The sequence below is a fragment of the Zonotrichia leucophrys genome, chromosome 1, assembly GCF_028769735.1.
Source record: "Zonotrichia leucophrys gambelii isolate GWCS_2022_RI chromosome 1, RI_Zleu_2.0, whole genome shotgun sequence".
Classification (NCBI taxonomy): domain Eukaryota; kingdom Metazoa; phylum Chordata; class Aves; order Passeriformes; family Passerellidae; genus Zonotrichia; species Zonotrichia leucophrys.
Genome location: NC_088169.1, coordinates 12,939,319 through 12,959,697, shown reverse-complemented (window position 1 = coordinate 12,959,697; position 20,379 = coordinate 12,939,319). Strand labels below are relative to the sequence as shown.

Below are 20,379 nucleotides of genomic sequence, written 5' to 3'. Positions count from 1 at the left end.
GGAACATATTTCTCACAAGGTCTACCTGATAATTATACTGCATCCATAACAGTACACACAAATGGTATTGCATTATTCATGTGAAAAGCACATTTCTTGTCTTGCAGAGTACTAGCATTTATTTAAAGGTACTATTATTTCAATTATTTATCTCCTGTTGTTATGCTTCATCCTTATTAGTCCACAGAAATAAATCCAAGGACTGTCAGTGACAGCAGCAACACAGCAGCTGAAGAATGAGGAAGTTCATTTCTGATTCAAAAGTCTCATATCAAACTACTGAATCAATGGGAAAAAAAAAATCATGTTTTCATTAGTGTCCCTGTTGAACAGAAGGTACCTTGGAACTGAAATTATCCGGCTAGAATTTGACATAAACCTGTGAGTAGACATTTCTTTCAGGATTTAAGATCACTAACTAATCTTTTTCCTGCTAAGTCTGGCCCTAATCTTGTATTCTAGGGATGATGAAGAAGACTGTTACTCTGCATGTCCTCTCTGGGCAAGTTTTCTTACACTCTGTAGTGCCTAAGAAGTTAATAGCATGTTGTGCTCTGTCCCAGAGCCTATGCAGAAATTTAACTCTCAGTCACTTGGATCAGAATCCTATCTGCAGTAATTCAGCACATTTTAATTGCACTCAAGCAACATTTTATGAGCTATTGATCCAGCATGGTATAGCTAGGTGTCAAGAAAGAGTGTTCACACAGAATTAGCCTGTTTACGCTACACATTGGCAGTCTGAGCTAAACAGATTTATTTATTCTTCTTTTCTATAGTACATTTTCCTCTCTGAAATTTTCACACGTGGACTTTACACTGAGAAACTTCTGTTAGCCCACTGATGGAGAATTTTGCAAGCTTTGATTTCTGCCTGCTATGAAGTAAATAATAAGGTCATAACTTGAATCTTATCATTCTCTTTCTTTTCTTAAGAGATAAAAACCTCCCACATTTCCTATCTCATTCATAAAAATATATATGTTGGAAATTGCCACAAAAATATTCTTGCATTTGCAGAAAGAAAAAGATAAAGACAGCAAAACCTAGCAATGGGAGTAGCATGAAAGACCAATGAACACTTTCTCTGATATTTTGCCCTTTAGAGTTACCTGAGTAAAAGCTAAGAAAAACTTTAAAATTTTATTTCTGTAGTTCTTTGTTTTATTAGAGCATGAATTCCAAAATGGCTGAAGATGAGAGTGAGACCATAAGATGTGTTATTTCATGATATAGTTAGGGATAATTACAAATTTTGTTCCCTTAAAGTTGATTGTACCCAGGAAGAAGACTGAGAAGGGCATATTTGTTGCATCTGCCATGTAATTATGGCTACAACAAATTGCTGTTTTATGGGTGATGTTTTTAAAAGCTATTTCTGTCAATTTAGACAGTACTTCTGAAAACCAGAAGTTTTTAATAAGAGCTGGAAATGCTCTAAATGAGAAAGGTTCATCTTAGTATTTTGTCTTGTATCAAATGTACTATTTAAAGCAAATCTCTTGGATTTAACACTCATCTGTTTTTACTACACATCACCGAGTAGACTCAGAATGCAGTTTGGATTTCCTTGGGATGCAAGTAAATCACATGTTTTCCAACAGCCCACATAGAGCAACTCCACTACTATCTATCAAAAGAAGACTAGAAACAGCAGTAGTAAAACACTGTAATTCTGATTACATGAATGTCACGTCATTAGCACTAACATTTTGTTCTCCAGACAGTTTTATTGGTTGGCACTAATTTTCCTCATTGCCAGATCAGAAGAAAAGCAGGCATGCAATTTCTTAATGGATCAGTCTAACTTCAAGGGAAGAATTGTGTCTTTTATATGAATACATGTAAGTTTTAGCTATGACCATCTCCCAGCAACACAATGGGAAATGCTGATCACTTTTTTTTTCTCTTTATCAGAAATTTGTATATTTGAATGACAGAGTACTTTGAAATAACTCCCCAGGATCACTCCAGTGGACTAACCCCCTTTCATACAACAAAGCAACATTATTTCCCAAAAAAAACCCAAACCAAAAAAACAAGCCAACAAGAATAGTGGTATTGCTATTGCTGGAAGAAATTATTTTTGCTTCTGTATTCATTATTCAAACATGTTCATGTACTGGCCAAATTCCTGAAATTCCAAGCTGATTATGTGTATAAGCATTTCTTTTTATTTTTTTCCTTTTTTTGGAGAAGGGATAGGGTTGTTTTGGATTGAGTTGGTCTGGGGTTTTTGTTTGCCTTTCTCTTTTTTGTAATTTTTATTTTCTTGATTTTTATTCTGATTGCTCCATGAATATTCTGTTCTCTCTTTTGTTATGAAAATATACCTGCAGTCACTCGCCACTGTCAAAAACTGGCATGTCTTTATTTTTAAAAATACTATTTCTGAGTCCTTTATACTGCTGAGCACAAATGCACCCATCCTTTTGTGCAAACCTTTTATCACTCACACAGCTTCATACAAAGCCTGGCTAATCCTATAATGTATCTTCTAGTGCTAAGCCTAACCTTCTCAAGTTGTAAAAATAATAGTGTTTACTTCTTTTGTAGAATGACACTTGAAACAGTTTGTTATCCTTAAGAAATTAAGTTTTCCAAAATATCTATTTTGTTATTACTTACAAGAACTAGAGGTCTATTTTTCAGTAATCAAATGCTATTCACACAGAACTGACTTTGAAGTGTTTGACAGAAAGATAATTGTAAGCGTTTGGCCACTTGACACCTTGCAGTAATCTGGGCTCTTTTTATTGGAGGCTGTACTTAATCCAGTCAAAATCCTCTTTGTGTTTTTCAAAATCAAGAAAGAAACGTGTAGAAGTCTTTCTCAGGTTTTTCATCACTCAGAGAATGAGGTTTTCTTCTCAATAGAAGAGAAGCAATAGCAGATTACTAGCACAAATGGAAGAATGCTTGAAGAAATGTCTTTTCATCAAAATATGCTGATAAAATATTGAGGTTTGAAAACATGATCCTCAACAAGGTTTAAGAGAGAAAGTGTCTGAGGGCCAAATAAAACCCCCTATGTCACTTCTCATGAAAGAACTGAGTGAAAACACTGGGGTTTTGATTATTTGCTTTTATTAATCTGGAGTTGTACACTTCAAATATATTCCATTTTATGAAATATAGCAAAGTTAGTTTGTGTTGGTTTAGTTTATTTTGTGGGGAGGGCAGGGATCAAAACAAAACAAAATATAAAAGAGCTTCAAACCACAAAAGCTTCTCACTTTCTTAGAATGGTGAAAGGAAACAGAGTTTTCATTCTCTTGCCAATTCTAATATATGTAATTTATTTAGTGTTGTTTTTGATCCACAAATGAAATTTCCATATGAGGATTAGACCATTGGATCAGTTTAGATTGCTATCATTTGTTATTCTGCTCCTTAAAATCAGCCATCCTTCACATTAAAAAAAAAAGTTTTAGAAGAAAACCAGAGCCTACAGCAGCCCAAAAAAATACAGCAGAGCAAAGCGGAATAACAGGCTCTAAACACAAAGGATGGTTACATTTCCTTTTTTTTTCAGACCTTTAGAAATAAATAAGCATAGTGCTAGAGACAATTGCACTGTGATGATTTCATCTCTGTAGCACACATTTAAGGTTGATATTGCAACAGTAACTCAAAAGATTTAACTCTAATATGATATTGCTGATATGGTATTGCTTTTCTTAAGAAAAGGAAAAATGGTATTGCTTGCTAATAAATATACTTAACAATCACTGCAATAGAAATGATCAGAGTAAATAAAAATGAGATTATCTTTCAACAGATGTAACAACAGACAAACACATAAAGCACAGTTCATTGGAGAAAATTACATTTTCTTCATTGCCAAATCGCCTGCAAAACCACAACACATATTATAAAACAGTTTGTTGTTTTTATTTTTTTCCTGGGAAAATTATGATAGCTACTTCTACACCAGCTGTTTGACACCTTCCCTTCTTGCAAATTGATTTAACTACTCATATGACGAAAGACTTCCCTTTCCAAAATTTACATATGCAAATGATGAACTTCCCACCCTCAAGTGTCATCTCTATTTACTTATTATTTTCTTTATAGCATCCAGAGATTGACACAAAATTGAAGACTCTTCCAGATTTGGTTTTGTAGCAATAAAAAGAAAATATTTTTTCTGCTTCAAAGGGCACAGCAACACATGTTGGAAGAACAGAAAGGAATAAAATAAGAGCAGGTATGATCAGGGAATTGCACTGGCTGTGTAATCATGTGGATTTTTGTTGGCTACTTAAACACACGTCCATACATACATATATATACTTATATATATGTCCTTATGTATGTGTATACATAAATACATATATATATATATGTAGGTATATGTACATATTTCACTCTTTTTTGTGGCATCTATAATTACATATCATTCATAAGGGTCAAGCATGAGCAGAATAATGAGTGGAGATCTCTCTGCAAAGAGGGTTTCATGCAAAATTCACTTTGGACTGAGGAGGTAAGATCGAGTGATTCAGGCTGACAGCATTCACCAGAACATCAATTGTAATAAATATATTTAGTAGACCACATAAACTAACATTAGAAATAGAGTTATGATAGATAATACTCGACAAGAAAATAGTAGAAGCCAAGTTTGTGTAAACCTGTATCTAAGGTTAGCAGGAAAATAGAAGTTAAGAATACTGTGTCCAATTCTGGACAGGAAAGGCATTGAGGGGCTGGAACATGTCCAGAGCAGGGCAGCAGAGCTGGGGAAGGGTCTGGAGCACAGGACTGATGAGGAGCAGCTGAGGGAGCTGGGGGTGTTCATCGTGGAGAAAAGGAGACTCAGGGGAGACCTTATTGCCCTCTACAACTGCCTGAAAAGAGGCTGTGGAGAGATTGGTCTCTCCTTCCAGACAAACAGGGACAGAACAAGGGGAAATGGCCTCATGGTAAGCCAGTGGAGGTTTAGGTTGGATATATGGAAAACATTCTACCCTGAAAGAGTGGTTAAGTTTTGGAACAGGCTGCCCATGGTGGTGGTGGAGCCACCATCGCTGGAAGTGTTCAGAAAATGAGTAGACATGACACTTCATTATATGGTTTAGTGAGTATGGTGGTATTCAATCAAAAGTTTAACTTAATGATCTTGGAGGTTTTTTCCAGGCTCAGTAATTCTATGTGGACAGTTGGGAATTATTCACATGGCTATTATTGTTTACTCCAAATAAAAAAATGTAGCCTGCAGAATTACTGTCTTCATAGCATTCAGGACTTCTGAAGAGTGTGTGTGAACGAATGGAGCAGGAGCCAAAGAGGTGGATTATCAGGGAAAATGATGGTGTCAATAAAGACAAAAGGTACTGTGCAAAATTTTAAACTGATAACTTTTTTCTAATAAATATCATCAGTGGTTTCTTTTTCTCAATTTAACTTCCTGAAGAAGTCTCCAGGAGTAGATATGAAAAGTGAGAGGATGGTTGGGAGGTTTGAGGTTTGCAAGCTAGAGGGTTGGGAGGATTCAAAAGCTGTAGAAACAATATTGAAAATAATGGTATTAAAATTGAAAACAATATCACCATTCTCCTAGCATCAGAAAGAAAGACTGGAGGGAGTACTTATGTGAGACATGCAAATGAGACACATATATTAATTAATAAGGACTTTCCTTTTATTAATGAAAATAGAATTATGACGTACAGGTGCATTAAGGCAGAAACTACTTCTGATACAGACTGTATGAAATTCTTTGCTACGAGACCAAAGGTTAAGGCTACCTTGTGTGTGTATCCAAGAATGCACACAGCCATGTGTGCTTCCTTAGTGATCCCATCAATACTTTTAGACTCAAATTTAAGAGTTAGAATGCATGCATTGGCATTTACAGCTGACTGGTTGAAATTAACTGAGATAATTCTAATTTTATTTTGTTTAATAACACTTCAGACATGACCTGGCTGTAAAAAAATTATTCAATTACTTTTACATCTGCACATCCTAGTCCAAAAATGTACACATGAAGCAATTGTAATTGGTAGTTTCCCATTCCACTTGGCATAAAAATCTTCTGACAGCTGTATCAGTCAAAAATTATTTATGGAAGATGTCATTTATTGCCAGTTAAGTATTCTAGGCCTTGTAAAATATTTAGAAGAGCACAGTAGATGCACTGCAGCATTCACCCACCAGGTCCCTTTCGTTCAAGCATGCAGAGAGAGGCTTCCCAAGCAGAGAATACCTAAGTAAGAGCACATAAACATACACAGAGCTAATGAGACACAAAGCTAAGGATTAATATTGTGTCCCATTGCCAGTGAGATTGCCATGGAGCCTCTGACAGGCAGGAAGTCAGCTGGGTGGGAAAGAATTCCCCTTGAGTGCAGAGACTTGGTGATGCTGAACTGCCAACTTTGAATTCTGCCTATTTTTCCCACAATATATTTTATGTCTGTATTTTTCCCTTCAAATCTGCAAGGACCTAAATACCTTCTCAGCAACTGTATGTATTTATCTTTCTGTGTTTTTCTATTATTCCAGGCTTCAGCCTGCACATCTCACACTGCAACTATAATTTTATCATCAAAACCTAGCCAAGGCCAAAGAGCTATGTGGCATCAAATGAAACCTTTGATCACCAGGACCTGAATTATGGGGATACAGATTGCATCAAGGTTTTTTAGACCCAGAAAACGGATTTTTGCTAAAAACAATATTTTCTTAAAAAATAAATTTCCTTTTGGTATACTCTTTGATTTTTTTGACTCAATTTCCAAGAAAAACTCACTAATTTCCCACTCTTCTCTCTAAGCAGTAGCTTCTCCATCTCTCAAAAGCTTACCACAAAATTTAAATTTGGAGCACTTTAGCAATAAACAGGTGAAAAAAAATCAATGTTTTTCTGTAGCTGCAATTTCTTTCTGCCTGATAGAAAATTTTTACAATTTCCAATCTTTTCCTCCATTGTTACATTTTACTAATGTATTTTAAATCCATTAAATTCCATCACATTCCGTATTATGATTAGATTTATGATCTCTTCTACTTTTAATTCTGATTGTTCAATTCTACACAACACATGATGAAAAACATTTGGACAAACCTGTCCACAATTATAGTTTCCTAAACAGGTTAAATGAACTTATGGGATACTTCCTGTTATTTCATCACTTATGTAGACATTTCTGGTCTCTTCCAGCAAAGTTCTTCTGCTTAATTCCAATTAACTTTGCTTTATTTCAAATGCTTTTACCTGGAGTTTTGTGTTCTACTCTTAAAAAAAAAACCAAAAAAAACCCAACAAAACCTCATCTCCCCCCAAAAACCCCAACAAACCAAAACCAAGAAAAAAAAAACAAGGACAAGAAAAAAAAGATCACTTCTATTTTCCATGTTACCTAAATAAAAATGTAAAGTTATGTGCGCTGCTGGGTAAATAAACAAACAAACAAGAAAACCACATAATAAAGTAACTTTGGGATGTATAGGTGGAATAATGCCAAAGTAGAAACTATTCTTCACTTCACTAAAAAATGAGAAAAAAAAAGTAATAAATAGTATAAAAAGTAATATAAAAAGTATCTTTATAGCTTCTTTATCAGTAGCAAGTGGTGAGATAAGAGAAACAGGAAATAGTTACCATGTGGGTCTGTGTGTTTTGCCTTCCAGGTTATGTGAGTAAATGATCTGAAGGAGCAGTTTGTTCCCTGTTGCTGCTTCCCTCCTGCATAGAATTGCATTTCAGCAACAAGTGGACAGTCACAAGGATAACTCATTGAAATATCCCACGGGAATTTTAAGAAGACTATGACTTCCAAATGAAAAGAATCAGAACCAGTAGAGAAGGAAATGGGGCTCCTGAAAATTACAATAGAGCAACTGGATCTGATTTGTCAAAGTAAGGAAGAATAATGAACTGCTCTCCACCACTTTTCTAGAAATGTTCTTTCAAATACATAGAGTTTCATAGTCAAAGCATTTGTTCTTTGCCTTAGAAATTTCTTTTAGTATTAGTTTTTTGTGAGGGCTTTTTTACCATCCTATATCCCAAAAGATGGAAAACAAACAGAAAATTACATAATGCAAAGAAGAGCTTTAGTACCTATGCCAGATGGAATTATACCACTTTCTCATAAGAAGTTATTCTTCCGTCAATTTCAGTTCCAAAACTAATCTTCAGGATGCCTTGAGCTATGCTATTAAAATAGTATAAATTATGACTTGTATCAATATATACACTTTAGGAGTAGAAATGAAATTATACAAATGGGGCACATCATAATATTCAAAATATTTCCAGACTGAGACTTTGAGGGGTACTTAGGAATGCCTTCCTACTGCTTTGTGACCACAAACTGGGATGGAATGAATTGTGTTAAATCTCACAGTGCCAAATGCCCAAGTAACTTCTGGCTATCTTACAGACAGGCATCTTATATACAGATATGAAAAGTGCATTGCATATACCCTGCATGTCTGCTGCCTTATTTAAATTTAATTCAGTTTCATTAAATTGAATTAAACACAAATTGCTTACTTTATAAATGCTAATTTATAAGCTGGCTTAAGGATGGGATGAAATGGAAGAGGATCTTTAGGAGAAAAGGAAACAGGAGGAAAATCCGAACATTCTACAGGATTTTTGCTGTTCAAAAATTGGCTGTTGGAGACATAATTGGGTTCTTTTTTTGTATCCTATCTGCAAGAAGAAAAGAAAATATGTTTTATTCAAAGTAATTTCCACAATGCTTTCTAAAAAAATATTTTATCACAAGTATATTTTACAGGTTGGTGTGAGTTAGAACGTATTTCATTCATCAAAAAGAAATCTCAAGGCGATACACTTGCCCACTTTATTCTTGTTCTAAAGTTGCATTGTTTTTTGGGTTTTTATTTGTTGGGGGTGGGTTTGAGGTTTATTTGTTTCTTTTCATATTATTTTGGCATGGTTTGTATTGTAAAAACAACATTAAAATTAATCTTATATACTCTCAATTCTTTTTCTTGCACAAAATGCATGATTAGCACTGTGCAAACTGAGTGTTTCCAGCTCTGCCAGTTATGTGAAGAATACAGGAGCATGTAAACAACTCTAAGCTCATTGAAGAGTTAGTGTCTCTTTACACCTGTGTGTTGGACTGCAGGCTGAATAATGGATGTGCTGTGTTTTATTGTTGTTCCAAAAGTGGTGTTTGTTAGAGAACTACAAAGGAATTTCAGAGAAACCACATATCTTTGTTACAAGACTTACTGAGCCCATTGATTGCTTAAGTTTGATTGTGTGTATGCAGCTTAAATTTTTAAATATATTGTTGAGCAGAACAGCAATTCAGAGACATTACATATCATACTTGTTCAGTTTGAAAATGATTTAGTGCTTGCAGGTCTTGTAAGAGGTAGCCAATGCTCTTGAACTCTGCTTGGCAGGGGAGAAAACAAAAAACTGTAATTCAATTGTGTTATATTTAGACATTAACTCGAGAAGAGTACCTCCCAAAAGACTCTCTTAATGTCTGTGTTCAGGTAGCCCTAGCAGAGAAAATTGCATTGAGAGAGATATAGTCATTTGAACACTGCCTTAAAGGTTATTCCTGCTTTTACAGAGTCTCATGGTATGTCTGAGTCTTCAAAAGTGTTCCTTTCCCTTATTATTGCAATTAAACAGCAAAGGGTACATTTTAGATTTAGACAGTAAGTTTGGAGGAAAGGTAAAATTGTTTGCCTGTATTGAAATGTGAGTAGGAGGTGCACAGGCTGTCATGGGTACTTGCCATTGCAGCTGTCCAACATCTGCTCACACCACCCAGCCTGCAATCCTTCTGGCACACTCACATGCTCTCTTCAAAATGCAAATCTGCAGGTAATTTTAAAAAGCAAGGTTCATTATGACAGATTTCTTGTCCTGGTTTGTCACTGGATCTCACAAAATCAGGTATTTCCATGTGCCAGAATTAATTTTCAGTACAGATAGTGAGTTTGAATATTGCAATTTTCAAATGTTTACCAAAGATATCTGGAAAAAAATTGGTTTCATTTTCAGGAATATTTAGATTTAGAAAAGCAAAATTTTATGGCTTATTTCCTTAAGACCTTGGAGACTTAAGCAAGTCTCCAAGACCCAACATGGGAACAAAATTTTCCTGTCCTTTCCTCTGCTTCATATAATCATTATATTATTATTATATAATATTTCATAGTATAAATTGCTTAACTTAGTGACTTTTGATATAGACAAAATTTGAGGACAGTTCTTATCACATGGAGCGAAATAAATCAGTATTAAGCTATTGTCACGTGACTTATTAATGATGGCAGAGAGATTTTGCAAAAATTTACTACTTAGAAAGACTGAGTTGTTTATAACAAATAATTTTCTAATATAAATATGATATTTACATTCCTAAAGGCAGTTCTACCTGGGTATTTTTAAATTTTCACTACTTTAAACATACCTTTTCTGTGAGGTGGCCAGTTTTTTGTAAAAGATAGCATAGATCATGAACATCATCTTTGTAAACCTAATTGAAAAGTTGAACAATATTCATGACTTGCTTCCAATATTTCACATTTATAGAAACAAAGCAATTTGCCAAACTTACTTACTTCTTAACACCTACCTTCCAAATGACTCCTGTTGTCGAATCAGTCACATTTTGTTTTCTATGAGAAAGAATTATGGGAGAGGAAAAAATCATCAGGATTACAGGAATAAGAGCAGGATATGATAAAAGACCCTTTCCAAATTCTGTGAGGCTTCCAGTAGCATACTTAATTAGATTAAATTATTTTTTAGAAGACAATAATTGTTTCTGGAAACCTGATTACCTATTATGCATAATGAGCTTTGCATTTTTCTGCCCAGTGTCCAATCACTAAAATTTGGGGACATTTGCTGTGGCTTGCTACTCCTGGCAGTATAAGGGGCCATATAAAGCTATAAAGAACCACATAAATCAAAATGTATTTTAACATCAGGCCATTAAAAAATAAATTCCCTTTTTTTTCTTGTGTATTCTTAAGTAGCTTGTGAGAGAAATAATCAGCTGTTAGAGTATTACTTTGTTGAAGCTAGCTCTGAATTGTCTTATTTATTTGATTTGAGCATGGTTAAAATAACACCATTTAAGAATTAGGATCCAGTATACACAGATTTATAGCTGTCTTCTAATAAATGCACAATTTGCATACAAGATTGTGTATTCTCTAAGCAACTGAGATTCATATTCAGTCAGACAAGAACTAAAATACCAGCCTCTTTAAATATGCCACATTAAAAGAAAATGCTGTTGACAGCAATTCCTCCTGTATCTCAGTATGTGAAGTTGTGAAGAGCGACAAGAAAATTATCTCTATGGTGGGAAAAAAAATAAATAAAATGAAATTACATTAAAAAAATAAATCCAAGGGAATATTTTTAATGAATGTCCTATAAAACACCAGATCTCTATTCCTTCAATTACATAAAAGGTTTATCTATTTATGTCTGAGCAATTCTGCAATCACCGAAAACAAATGGTTTGGCTAATAAAACAATCACCCTTTCCAGATGAAATTTATTCAGTAGTTGTCACTTAATCTGCAAATAAAGCTCCTAGATATTTATGACATGTTGTATCCAGTGATATTGAATTACTTCAATAATGATTTTTATCTCCAGATTCTTACAGATATTAAAGCTCTTCTCTTTAAACCTTCTGTCCATCATTAGGGGAATAACACTGTGACTGTGATAATGCACTTTTCAAAATGGGAGGAAGCCATTCAACTATTATTTTGTTGAAATTATTCAGCATTCTGGTTTAGATAACAATAGATTTGTTTAAAGTGGCTCTTTTCCAAAGTGTAGTTTGGTGATGAGAATCCAACAAAGTCATGGTCAGTCACGCTATGACTTGGAACAAGGTAATGAAGGACAGTTAATTTATTTTCAGATTTTCTTCTCTGATGCTGGGACCAGACGCATTTTATTGGCATAAAGGGTCATTGCACATTTGGTGGGTGGGGTTTTTTTGTTGTTGTTGTTTGCTTGTTTTTGTTGTGTTGGTTTTTGGGGGTTGTTGTTTTTGGTTTTTTGTTTTTATGGTTGGTTGGTCGGTTTTATTCAGGAGGGAGGTTAATAAACTTTGCACAGCTAGGGTTGAGCGGACTATGATAATTTTCTTCTCAACCAGTTTTACTAAGTTTCTGCACCCTGAGTTTACATTTCTGGGTGGAAATATCCTGCATATCTATTGTCTCCTTACTCCCAGTGGAGATCTAATCATGGCTGTCAATAGATCCTAGAGGATGAAAATATGCATCTGTATAAAGGTAGATACCTGAAAAGCCATTGAACCAAATGCCTTTTGGATAAAGTGAGTACCTCTGATACTGATAATTCACTGATAATATCACAGGCATAAAGACTGCAGCCCCCTGTACCCACAATGATGACACCTAAATCCAACTTTCCACAAGTGAAGGTGAAAGTCAAAGATTAAACAACTCTGTAATCAGATAAAACCTTACTCACTGGAACACCTGAACATCCACAAAGTTTCCTCATCACTATTCTAGTGATGGTTCCAGTTAGGATGATACTTCAGTTTTCAGTGGCATTTACAACATTAAGCCCTGCAGAAGCAATTTAAAACAAAATTTCATTTGCTACTTGTATCCTGAATGTATTATTATGCAATAAGTTAGTACACTCAACATGCAGCAAATCATTTAAAACATTTATCAGTGTGTCATTCACTGTTAAACAAACTAAAAGTATTTGAAGATGAAAACACTTATTACATGATCCATGTTTCACATCTGTCATAGTCAATGATCTTTTATTTACAGTAAAAAAGATGTATTTCTTTTTATGTTTTAATACATGGTAGTAGTAATTATCTTTATAGTCTAGGTAGTTAATTCCCATATGTATTTTCATTCAAATGAATTATGTTGATTTACGTTTAGATGATTTCTTTACTTTGGCTGCAATAAACTTTCAATCTAAATTTCAGCATTCTAAATTCTGTTTTGGCAAGTGATAATGATCTAACACACAGTTTGGTCTGGTATTTTTTAATCAAGTAATTTAGGACAAAATATGTACACATTTATAGATAAACTGCTAGTTAATATCTGTTCTTCACAGATGTAACTTCAACATAGGAGATATTTAGTACTAAAGTTTTTTCCAGCATTTCAGAGCAAGTAGTAAAGACTGTTTTTATTATACAAGTGCATCTATTGCTTTGATACAAGTATAAGCATTTTAATGAAAATTGATGTATCTTTACCTAGTACATCTTTATTATTCTTAATAAGAAATGGAAAGGGTATTGGAAAGGCTGCAGTCAAAGAACAAGTCACTGATTTTTTGATTCTGACATGGAATAAATAAATCTTCATTTTAGTCTCTTCAAAAAAAGTCTTTAATATGAAGTTGAAATCAGGCTGGTATAAAATTTCCTGAGAAAGTGTTTTAAGACATGAAAACTTGTGTCTAGAAAAAAAAAAGAATTCTGTTCACATAAATTTTGTACGTGTATATGTGATCCTGGAATAGTACAAGAGATCATACAAGTAATTTATGTTAACTTGACCCTGCATTTGATGAATATATGGGGAAAGGAAAAAAAATCTAATAACTTAATGAAGTAATTATAGATGGTTTTCTTGCCTATATTTAACAGTTTTGAATAGCCAAGGTTTTTCTTAAAATATGGTTTCAACAGGTTTTTAAAAACAGATATCAAAATAATATGCTGGCTTCACTTTAAAAATTACACAAATGGATTCCTTTAAATATCTAATCAATTTAAGTTTCATATGTCATGATGTCCACCTCTGTAATTCACTGAACACCTCATTATTTTCAAATCAAGCACACAAAAGAAATGGAGAATTGCTAAATTGGCAAATATCTGGGAAAAATCTTGCTTTGAGACCTTATATAGTAAATATATGTTACATTTTGTAGTAGGAATGCATGTCTATCTTAATAAAACAAGTATTCTCATATACATATGCCAATATTTACTTTTAAACATTCAAAGCATCGCCTTTGACCATATTCTGAAAATGGCATTCCTGATCAGCCTTCCTTAGCCATGAAGATGTGAAAATTCTGGCAATAATTTATATCTGGTTTTGTCAGAATCTTATTTGTTTTTCACTTGTTTTGTGCATTGAGAGAATCCATTGTTCATAAAAAGGCGCTTTAAGTCTATTTTACTTCATTTCACATTTGCCTTATGAAAGTCATAAACTTAGGTTTCCATGTGCATGGACCAGAAGAATATGTACTATGAAGTCCTGCAAGTAATTTAATCTCATGACCAGTATTAGAAGGAAATGTAATATTTACCTGAAATTATTATGAATCTTGTGTGTGTGTATGTGTGTGTGTGTGTGTGAGATTATTTTAATATTCTATTTAAAACTAAAGGTAAGTGTTAAAAGACAAAATATGTTGGGATTTTCAATTAATTTTAGGGCTGGTACGTGGTAGAAAGGGTTTCTGTTAATACTTAAAATGAATAGACATCACCTTGAGATATCTATCTTTTCAGTAAGTATCTAATTGCAAGCATTTCTGTTCTACACCAGAAAATAATAAGTAATATGCATATATATTAGAAGAAATATACATTTTTATTTCTACTTTTATTAAACAGAATGCATGCCAGTTTTTGCTCTTGAATACCTCATATTTATGCATAAGTCTACTGAATTTTTGAAATTTCTGTATTACATATTCTTATTCTAATATGACTTCAGATAGAGGAGGATATAATACATTTCTTTTCCCTGATGACATGCTTCACCCAGATGACCAGGCTTTTCAGGCAATATTTTGGTGCCTGACTGAAGTAAACACCTTTTCTTATTCACCACTGGAAGAGATTCAGATGCAATACAAACTACTTTGGTTATACTTCGTTGACTATATTGACTTTTCCTTCACCATCCTGTGCAAACGAGAGTTTAATTTCTGAACAGGAATATTAATTTTGCATTATAAAATTCTCTGTTTAACAAAAAAAATCATGTGTCTCCTTCCTAATCTACAGATTATTAACACAAATCTTCTCTATAAACTATTTCTTAACTATTTCTATTTCTGCTGGAGTTAACTGTTTTCATAAACCTGTCTGAATATTTTCTTAAATCCAAATTCCTAAGACATGGGTATACAGTCAATATTTTAAATCTTAAATACCACTTGCATCTTGTTTAAATTACATGTTTTTCTCCTTTTTTAGCAAGCTGTTGCAGATCTACCAGGCACTTTGAAAATAGCCTATTGCCCTTTGTACTGATCACGGATATGAAAGAAAAAAATAAAACCTAAACTCCCTCAGTTAGTTATGTAAATTCAGATCCCTAGACATGTCAAGCTGATTTAGATAATTATGAAAGTTGATCCCACTTGAGTCACTCAAATATGGTGTAACATTTCAAATTATAAAGCATATGTGAAATATAGTTTATTAAAACAAGTTATACTGTATCTTTCTTTCTAATTATGTTTTCCCTGAGATAAAAATACGACTGCAAGTTTATACCAAGTATTTGCTCTTGGTTTTACAAAGCCATAAGCTTCTGTTTCAAACTTATATCACTTGTCTGTACTTCCATCCAATTATACTTCTAAAATAAATGCATAAGGCAGTAGGTTACTTTTTCACACAGCTCTAGCTGATATAGCTCTGAGAATAGGAATAGACTTGATGTTAGGAAGATTTTCTTACTGTGGGGTTGGTGAGGCTCTGGAACAGTTTTCCCAGAGAAGCTGTGAACGCCCCATTCCTGGAAGTGTTTGAGGCCAGGTTGGATGGGGCTCTGAGCAAGCTGGACTAATGGAGAATTCCTCTGTCCACATCAGGGCAGCTGAAATTAGATGATCTGGAAGGTCCTTTCCAACCCAAACCACTCTGTGATTCTAACCCTTTGGAATTTTTTAATAGTCTTTTTTCAACACTGAACTCATTTGAACAGAAACCGATGCAAGGAGCAAAGGAGCCGAGGCTCTCTCAGCTGGGCGCATCCAGCTCTTGCCACATTGAGCAGGTCTGAGTTGATTTGTCTCTGTTTTAAGCATCTTACAGTGATGAGAAGCACTTTCATCTGTGAAACTTCCTTTCATCAGGATGCTCCTAGTCCCTTTCCTCCCAATGATCTCTCTCTGGGAAAGAGTCAGTATAATCATAGAACCATTAAGGTTTGAAAACCCATCTAGGAACATCAAGTCCAGCCATCAATGTAGTATCACTGACATCTTCACCCTAAATCATGTTCCCAAGTGCCATATTCAAACATTTTTGAACACTTTCAGGAATGGTGACCCAACCACTTCTCTGGGCAGTCTGTTCCCATGCTTAACTCTATTAGTGAAGAAATTGTCCCTGATATCCCACCTGAATCTCCTGTAGCACTCCTTGACAACCTTTTGGCTTACTTAGAGTTAAGAGATTTGCACTTGGTTTGGTTTTTGAATCTAAGTTTAATAAGGTTACTAATGACAAAACCATCCTCCTATCCACAATAATGACTGCATTTGCTTAGCTCTAATTTCTTTTCTATCAGCTTATGCAGGGGGCAGAAGGTGGTGGCTTATCACACAATATCCAGCTGGCAAAAGTCAGTTATGTCATGATCAAAACAAATGTGAGTGTTGCAGTCGAGACTGAGAACAGAATGTCAGTAAAATTGTTGAGCCCTGTTCTAAAAGGCTACCAATGGAAAATCCTGTTAAACATCACTGTAGCAGATAGACCTCACTCTTCTGACTGTGGCAGCTATGTGTCTCAGAAATCAACTTTCCACTGGGACCTCACAGATGACTTGTAGCCAGGGTGCCTGTCTTTGTAAGGACACTGACAGGCTGCGTTCTGGGCAGCTTGAGCCCACATTGACCCTTGAAGTCTCTGGATTAAATGTTGCTTCAAGACACTCAGTGGAGAAAATTAGCTATACTTACTAATGAAAATATTACTGTGAGAGTTACTGTTGGAGATGTAAAATAATAAGGTAGGGCAAGGTACATAATCTGAATATGCCCAAAACTAGCATTTCAGAATCTCTCTTAAGTCAAGTTTTCCATATAACTCCTCAGAGTATGTTTTCCTTTTTTCTTGCTCAGCATAGCATTTATTGCTCTCTTTCCTAACTTTCAGTCATATACATATATCAAGAAGCTGATAGCTAGTAAATTTCAAAATGACTTTATTTGGTAAATATTAATCCTATATTGGAAAATAAATAGAATTATTCATTTTGCATTTAAAAAGTTGGTGTCAATGGAGATGAGTAGTAAACAATATGTGGCGATTACAGCTATTGGGCTTTAAGAATAAAAGTTTCACATTTTAATTTTATAAAACCTATCCCCCATATATAAATGTACGAATTGAATTATGTATGTATTGCATTGCTGTAATATTCACTCAACACATAGTTTTTGTCTTTCTGTTTTCTACATCTCCCTTTCTTCTTGCACTAAAATATTCTGTTAATAGATTTGTTAATTATTTCTTGTATATACTAAAGTGAACTAGGTACTATTATTAGCACTACTGCTATAATGACTAAAATATATAAACTTGTAAGAATCTTTTTAAACTATGGTGTTAAATTTTATCTACTAAATAGATTATTTAGTTAAATTCTATTATTCATTCTTATTTTTTATATATATTTGAATTGTTGTACGCTTTTATAAATAGATTCTGAGTGATTAGAATGTTTAGTGATTAATTGGCTGACTTCTTTCAGAAACCTAAACAAAAACAGGTCTAGAGGAAAGATTGTGTTGCAGTGAAGAGAGGGGTCAACTGAAAGAGGAACTGCAGATTGGTGAACTCAAGATAACCTTGATAGCATTTGTATGTCTACTTTATCAAGTACACCACATTGAAGCAGCTAAATGAAACACAATTTTTCAAAGTAATGCCAGCTGTAAGAAAGACCTCTCTAGGCAGTGTAAGTTTCCATACACACATCTCTCAAAACAGTGTTGTTGCTAAGCTCTTCACATATATTACAGATTTTTTTGTTCTCGGTAAATATGCTTAAGGACACAGTGAAGTGTTTTCATTCCTTGATTATATATAATATAGAAAAACTGTTAAGAAAAAGAAGAGTGGAGGAGAGGAGAGGAGAGGAGAGGAGAGGAGAGGAGAGGAGAGGAGAGGAGAGGAGAGGAGAGGAGAGGAGAGGAGAGGAGAGAGAGGAGAGAGAGGAGAGGAGAGGAGGAGGGAGGGGAGGGGAGGGATGGGGAGGGGAGGGAGGAGGGAGGGAGGGAGGGAGGGAGGGAGGGGAGGGAGGGGAGGGGAGGGGAGGAGAGAGAGGGAGAGGAGAGGAGAGGAGAGGAGAGGAGAGGAGAGGAGAGGGGAGGAGGAGAGGAGAGGAGAGGAGAGGAGAGGAGAGAGAGGAGAGGAAGAGAGGGAGGAAGGAGAGGAGAGAGAGGAGAGGAGAGGAGAGGAGAGGAGAGGAGAGGAGAGAGGAGAGGAGAGGAGAGGAGAGGAGAGGAGAGAGAGAGGAGAGGAGAGAGAGAGGAGAGGAGAGGAGAGGAGAGGAGAGGAGAGGAGAGGAGAGATACTTAAATTTAGATATTGCAGGAAGTGGACAGCATGTTCAAACTGATTGTCTTGAAAATGCCTTGTGTCATATCTCCTACTTTTGAAGATCCTGAAAGCCACATTTTTTTCACCTTTATACTTTCAAAAAAAAAAAAGTTTTGCTTTTGCTTTTTAGTTAGGATAAAAGAACTTCAGATTTTATAAATTATAGCTACACACAGATCCTCAAGGATGTTTCAGGGTGCATGATTAGAAATCGGTGGATTTCAATCTTTTTATATTTTCAGTTAAATTCAAGTAATCCTGACAGCCACATTCATCATCCTGCAGTGTTAGTCGGCAAATGAAGTACATGGGAATGCTTTGTGGTAAAGTTTCAGTGTGAGGTACACATTTTTGTAACCCAGAAATCATATGCCTACATTACTGTGTTCTGCCAAATAATCATGCCCTGCTTTTTCCTGCTGCGAAATTTTCAAACCAAGTCCAGTTTGGATTCAGGCAGAGCAATCTCAAATATTTGCACTGCTTCTATATGGAAGCAACTAAGATAATGCTTATATACAAATGTCCCTAGTAGAACACATTCCCAACATAAAAGAGCCCTTACACTCCATATTAAAGAAATGCAAAACTCTGAGGAGCAAACCGTGAAATCCCTGAATATCAAACTTGAAGCTGAAAGATGTGTATGTGAAACCTTTCAGCTATTCCCCAGATTTACTGTTAATTGACATTGAGGATAATGGGCTAATATTTTAGCCATTACACTGTTTTCTAAGGCTGTCTTGGATTTCTTTTTCTTCCAGAAATATCTTAAATAGACTGAAATCTCAGGTTGGTAAGAAACTGTGCAGGTGTTTTTAAAGGATGCACCTTGAGTGACACAAGCAAGAGTTGGCTGAGGAAGAATCAGATTTAGGTCTGAGTTTGCCCATCCTGTCTGCTGTCAGTTATCCTGCTGCCTTTCAGTCTTGATGCTCTTTTGGACTGATTTAGCATTTGGTAACTGAGTTTATGTTTCAGTTCTGTTATTCTGTCACCTGATTTTTAGCTTTGTCCTCTGTTTCTTGATCTTTTTTCCCTGTGTAATCATCTTTGCAAACTTCTGAGCAATCCTTTCCTGCATGACTCCAATATTTTGACAATATTTGTTTCCTCTGAGGATTTCTTGATGGTTTCACTATAGCAAGGAAAAAAGCAGCCTATGTTACCACACCAGTAGTCTTGCAATCTGCACCATAAAGCTCCTGCAACAATTGTACCATTAGAAAACTCAAATGTGAAGTTCTAAGTTTTCCTTCTAAATAATCAAAGGATATGGACACTAAGTGAAAGAATGATGACCACATAATTTATTTTTGGGTGTAGCATTCTAATTTTGGTCAGAATTCTTAGGTAGAAAGAAAAGAGGAGGGGGGGGGGAAGATAAATAGAGGAATCCTTTATTGATTTGAACTTCTACTCCCCATAAATATTATCTGCAATAATTTCTAGTTGATCCTTGTGAGGTTTTCTCCAAGGTCATTAAAACACTGACAAAAATAATTTACATGTGTGACTACAGTGGAGTATCTCATTGCTCCCATCATTATTAGAAGAATGCCCTTTATCTCACAGTAAACCCAAGAAACAGAAAGAGATTTTCCAAGTTACTAATTTTTTCATGTAAAGGACCTTATATTCACGATTTTATGGGGAAATACATCAACTGACCCCCACATGGTTTTTGTGGAAAGAAGGTATTACTTACCATCTATGTGACTACTACTGTTAATGTCTGAGACTGTTGCAGCCTTAAAAATGCACAGTTCATTCTGCAGATGGTGATAGCTCTACTAACACT

General features: G+C 34.9%; 1 long non-coding RNA gene across 1 annotated transcript in view; it reads right to left on the bottom strand.

The window, feature by feature from the left end:
* Positions 1-9,711: 9,711 nt before the first annotated feature.
* The window catches only part of LOC135444966 (uncharacterized), a 69,615-nt gene continuing 58,947 nt past the window's right edge, over positions 9,712-20,379 (bottom strand). The window contains exons 4-6 of the long non-coding RNA XR_010439391.1: positions 12,485-12,585; positions 10,590-10,632; positions 9,712-9,826 (exon numbers count right to left, since the gene is read on the bottom strand). This is a non-coding gene — a long non-coding RNA (uncharacterized LOC135444966). The remainder of the gene's footprint in view (positions 9,827-10,589; positions 10,633-12,484; positions 12,586-20,379) is intronic.